A 6,000-nucleotide genomic window follows, 5' to 3' on the forward strand; every position below is an offset into this window, starting at 1 on the left:
AGAGAGAGAGAGAGAGAGAGAGAGAGAGAGATAGGGAGAAAGAGAGATGGAGGAGAGACAGATATATTGGGGGAGAGAGAGAGAGAGAGAGAGCGAATCTGCAAATTTTCACACATTTCCCTTAGGTGAAAATTTGTCAGTTTCACAGCAAAATCATATTTTTAAAAGGTGAGGGAACATCAGTGGTCCCTACTGCTGCCTGCCATTTCCATCACATGTTATTTTCGTTTAGAATGAAAAAAAAAAAAGAGGATGAAAGGGAGGCAAATCCAAATATCACTCCCCCCACCCCTTCTAAAACACAAACTCACAACGTTGCTCCCTCACTCACCAGAGTGTCTGACAGTGGCCCGGGTGCCATTTTCGTTTCATGTGAGGCTAAATTAGGAAAAAGTGGCCCTCCGGCGATCTCTGTTATTTCATTTTATCCGCTTCCCCCGGTGCACCAGTCAGGAAACTTCTCCTCAGTTCTAGATTGGATTTCTCTTCCACGAGCTTCCATCCCTTACTTCTCCTTTCCAGCCTGGATCTTCTTCTGATGGTTTCCATCCATTGCTTCTTGACCTGACTGCGATATTTCTCTCTCTGGGCACCGTGAGAATATATCTGCCGAATATAACTCCGCGTTGGCAACAGGAAGGGCATCCGGCCAGGAAAACACTCAGCTCCATTCGGTTGCCCAGGGATTACGGGGGGTCATTAAAAGAGGAGGAGGAGGACTTACTGACTTGCCTGCAGGCGCTTTGGAGATAAAGCTGACACCCGCCTCTTCCTTATGACGATCCCTCGAGTTCCGAAAACTGCTAACATATCATCCCAAGCCTTCTCGTTAGTTGAGACGTACCTAGTCCCCTCAATCGTTCGTTGTATGGTTTAGCCTCCTGATTTGCCCTTCGCGGCTCTCTTCCCATGCTCTTTCTACAGTCTCAGCATCCTTCTCCGTTTGCTTGTTTCTCTGTGCCCTATAACCGTGAGGGCCAGCACGCCAGAGGTCTCCCAGAACAGCCCCACTGCACATGTGTGTGCACCGCCTGCCCAACCGCGGATTATTTTTTATTTTATTTTGTCAAGCAACAGGTATAAGTATAAACATGGTTATAAATACATGAAATGGATACGAATAAGAAAAAATAAAAGAAATAGGACAGGGATGGTAGGCACATTGGTGCGCTTATGCACGCCCCCTACAGACCTCTGAGGAAAGGGGTGAGGTCAATAGTAGACAGTCTAAGGTGAAAGTTTTGGGGGTTTGGGGAAGAAACCACAGAATCAGTTAGAGTATTCCAGACATTGACCACTCTGTGGCTGAAGGTGTATTTCCTGCAATCCAGTTTGGTGTGGTTTACCTTGAGTTTGTATCTATTGTTTGCTCTTGGATTGTTGGGTATCTGGTGTGCATGCGCAGGGGGTTGCACAGGAGACGCACATGTGTGGGGGTTGTGCATTCATGTGCAGAGGTGCATGGTGCATGGGGGGGACCACACACACATGTGCAGGGGGTGTTGGGAGGGCCTGCACCCATTGCCTTCTGGGTGATAGCACGTGAGCCCCAAAAGGCTAGCCACCATTGACCTAAAATATATGTGGATATATGCATTATTATTATTATTATTATTATTATTATTATTATTATTGTTGTTGTTGTTGTTGTTGTTGTTGTTGTTGTTATTATTATTTTGACTTATTTATATTTTTGTCATGTTTGTGTAGGGCCTATTGGGGGGTGGGTGGCCCTTTGAGCGCTGCATACGATGACATTCCATTCGATCATATGCTGACAAGTCAGAGGTGGTATTCAGCCGGTTCGGATCGGTTCTATAGAACCAGTAGCGGAAATTTTGAGTAGTTCGGAGAACCGGCCAATCCCACCTCTGACTGGCCCCGCCAACCCCATCTATTCTCCGCCTCCCATTGAGTCCCAGCTGATCGGCTGGGTCTTCCTTGGTTGCCCTGCACAGGAGAACAGAGCTGGAAAGCAGGTTAGTGGGGAGGGGGAAGGAAGCGGGATTTTGCAGTATATCCTTCCCCTGCCACGCCCACCAAGCCACGCCCACAGAACCGGCAGTAAAAAAAAAAAAGAATCCCACCACTGCGACAAGCGTGCATTTCGAGTGGCAATAAAGTAATCCCGAGAAGTCTTAAGTTCTAGGGTCTGAACGTCAGCCGAGAGCGGGTTAATGAAATATCCAAGTTATCTATCAGCCGCGAGGAATAATTCGTGTCTCCTCCCTTTCTCCCCTCCATGCCTCTCCTTCTCTTACATGTGTGCAGGTCTTCCTCTCCCCACCTTATTTTTCCTTCTTCTTCTTCTTTTATTTTTTTGGATGACTTCTAAATAGGCCTCTCCGATCGCATCTGGAAGCGCCATGGAACAGATTTCATTTTTCACACGCGACACAATGGCTTCGCCGACAAAAGGAGAAGGCTGTTCATTGTCTGGAGCCCGCCGTCCTCACATCCTACCCCTGTGCCATGAATTAACCCCCTTCACCTCTGCCATTGTAAGGACACCACTCTGGAGTTGCCAAACAAAGGGTGAAGAAAGGCCTCTTCATGTACACAGAGGGAGGAGGAAAGGAAAGGGGGCTGCCCGCGTTGAGGGGAGCTGGTTGAGATAAAGTCGGGATCCAGAACAAACGGCCCTCTGTCGTTTCTCCCTCCCTCCTTGGAAATGGCAGATTTTTCGGGTCCTGCCAGCCGGTCAACAACAAAGAGATTTTACACACACACACACACACACACACACACCTCAGCTTTCCCCTTCAGCCAAAGGAGAAAGGGGTGGGGTATAGGGAAAGACCCTCGTCTAACATTGAGATGCATTTATTCTTACTGTTGTTGTGGTTTGTTGTTTTGTTGCTATTGTTGTTATGATTGTTATTATTATTATTGGCTTCCCATCACCGTATCTGTTTAGATTTATCAATTTGTGCCAGCCTTTATTTTGTTTCTGCAAATAACTTCAAGCAAACGAATGTATCCAACACACTTTCTTCCTCTTTTTTCTCCCTTCCCACAACCACAACCCTGTGAGGTGGGTTGGGCTCAGAGAGAGTGACTGGGCCAAAGTTTTCCAGCTGGTTTTCAGGCCTAATGCAGGACTAGAATTCATCATCTCCTGGTGATTGGGCCAAGGCAGGACTAGAACTCACAGTCTTCTGGTAATTGGCCCATAGCTTCCCAGCCGACTTTCGTGCCTAAGGCAGGACTAGAACTCACCATCTCCTGGTGATTGACCCCAAGTCACCCAGCTGGCTTTCATACATAAAGCAGAACTAGAACTTACAGTCTCCTAGCGAATGGCCCAAAGTCACACCCAGGATTAGGTTGAATGTCCTTCCTGCATCATTTAAAATAAATAAATAAATGTCAAAGCAAGAAATAATAAAATCCGGTCCAGAAAACCTTGTCCAGCCAAAGTTTCCTGATGCAATCTAGAAGATTCCTCTTTTGCTTCCTCTTCACGCCATCCCAACATTCGGGGCCAAGCCCAGCTCTTTGCATATTTCACTGCCTCGGGTCTCTAGCAAAATTTCAGAATTTGGGCCCGGTTTTCGAGTACAATTCTGGCAGGTGGATGTCCAACAAAGGCCGAGAAAGCCAGACATTAACGTCTCGTCCCTCCGCAGTTCCTCCAGCATGGCAGCTGCCAATCGCTTGGTGTTTCTCCTCATGGTTTGAGAAGATACGTTGGGTATGGCCAAGGATGAGGGGCTTGCCTGGGTTAGATGAGAGGACACACGTGTCCGTTCCCCCCGCCCCCCCTTTAATGGCCGGTAATTCTTTTATCTTGTTCCTGCACCCTAAGTCTTTATGAGCATTCATCAAAATAATTGACATGGCTGGAATTAGCCCGCTGTGCAATGTTCAAGAGATAAACTTTGCCGAATATTGATTGTGCTTGAAGAAAATGGCAGCGCCTGGGCCTCACCCTTTATCTGGATGGAGCAGGGGGTGGAAGGAGGGGCCGAGGGGGGACTTCACTGGAGAAGCAGCCATAAGAATTACTTTTATCTCTTCTTCCACAATGGAAGATAAGTCTTGGAAGGAAATGGGAGTAGTGGGAGAAAGGAGGTGGGGATTTATTTTAAGAGAGAGAGAGAGAGAGAGAAAGAAGGAGACAGAGAGAGAAGGAAAGAGAGAGAGAGAGAGAGAAAGAGAGAGAGAGAAAGAGAGAAAGAGAGAAAGAGAGAAAGAAAGAAAGAAAGAAAGAAAGAAAGAAAGAAAGAAAGAAAGAAAGAAAGAGGGAGAGAAAGAGACCGAAGCAAAGCTTTCTAGTATTCCACAGATGTCTGGCTAAGAGAAAGAAAAAGGGAGGGAAGGAGGGAGAGAGAGAAAGAGAGACAGAAGGAGAGAGGGAGAAAGAAAGAGGGAGAAAAGAAAGAGGGGGAGGAAGGGAGAGAAAGAGACCGAATCAAAGCTTTCTAATATTCCACAGATGTTTGGCTAAGAGAGAGAGAAAGAGAGGAAGGGAGGCAGAGAGAAGGAGAGAGAGGGAGAGAGAGAGAGAGAGAGAAGGATAAAGAAAGAGGGAGGGATGGAGGGAGGGAGGGACGGAGAGACCGAAGCAAAGTCAAGGACAACCTGCCATCCGAACCAGTCTGCTATCAACAAAGGACGCTGGGATTTGTAGTTCCATGACTCCTGGAAGAACACAGACTTCTCCTGCCACCCTTATTCCAGTCTCAGCTTCCATCCTTCCTTCACCTGAATTTTGGGCGTGATGCTACCCGGCAGAGGGATCAAGGTTACAGCAAGATAATAATAATGCAATTTTTTTTGGGGGGGTTGTTTAATTCAGTAGGTCTATAGGCAGGAGCTCTTCCACCCTAACTTTCGTGGATTTCACCCAGGGGTGGGATTCCAACTTTTTTTACTACCAGTTCTGGCTTGGTGGGCGTGGCAGGGGAAGGATATACTGCAAAATCCCCATTCCCTCCCTACTAACCCCACTAACCTGCTTTCCAGCTCCGTTCTCCTGGGCAGGGCAACCACAGAAGACCCAGCCGATCAACTGGGACTCAATGGGAGGCGGAGAAGAGATGGGGTTGGCGGGGCCAGTCAGAGGTGGGATTGGCCGGTTCTCCAAACCACTCAAAATTCCCGCTACTGGTTCTCCAGAACTGGTCCGAACTGGCTGAATAACCACCTCTGGTTCCACCACGTCCTGCCAGGTTTTTCTCCAAAGCTTCCTAGGGTAAAACGGCCTCGTTTCAGCCCCTTTTAATCTCACCATTTGTTTCGGTTGTTTATCTCCCTTGGAAAATATACATAAAAACGAAGAAGAACCGGTAGCTGAGAAAGTGACCTTACCTGCCCTGACTAAATTAATGTGGTATCTGTGAAGATAATTCCAAAAGGCAGAAGATGATAATGATAGGAAGACGGGAAGATTCAATAGGTGGTGGAGAAACGGAGGGAGGAGTTTAAAAACCGGGAGGCTATTTTCTGGTTCCTTATCTAACCTTCTGCAGGTCTCTCGGTTTAGAAGGACAAGGCAGCAAAACAAACAGGGCCCAGAGAGGAGAAATAATTGGTATAAAGGGCCCCTTTCGCAGAATTGTGAAGCTGGAAGGGACCTTGGAGATCTTCTAGTCCATCCCTGTTCAAATAAAAAAAGATGTTGAGACTCTAGAAAGAGTGCAGAGAACAGCAACGAAGATGAACAGGGGACTGGAAGCTAAAATATATAAAGAATGGTAGCTGGAACTGGGTAGGTCTAGTTTAATGAAGAGAAAGCTTAGAAGCGACATGATAGCAATGTTCCAGCATCTCAGGGGCTGCCCCAAAGAAGAGGGAGTCAAGCTATTCCCCAAAGCACCTGAAGGCAGGACGAGAAGCAACGGATGGAAACTAACCAAGGAGAGGTGCAACCTGGAATCAAAAGGAATTTCCTGACAGTGTGAACAATCAACCAGTGGAACAATTTGCCTCCAGAAGTTGTAGATGCTCCAATGAAGGAAGTTTTTAAGAAGAGGTTGGACAACCATTTGTCTGAAG

Source organism: Pseudonaja textilis, chromosome 15, assembly GCF_049901715.1.
Source record: "Pseudonaja textilis isolate UNSWEBS1 chromosome 15, rPseTex1.2, whole genome shotgun sequence".
Taxonomy (NCBI): Eukaryota; Metazoa; Chordata; class Lepidosauria; order Squamata; family Elapidae; genus Pseudonaja; species Pseudonaja textilis.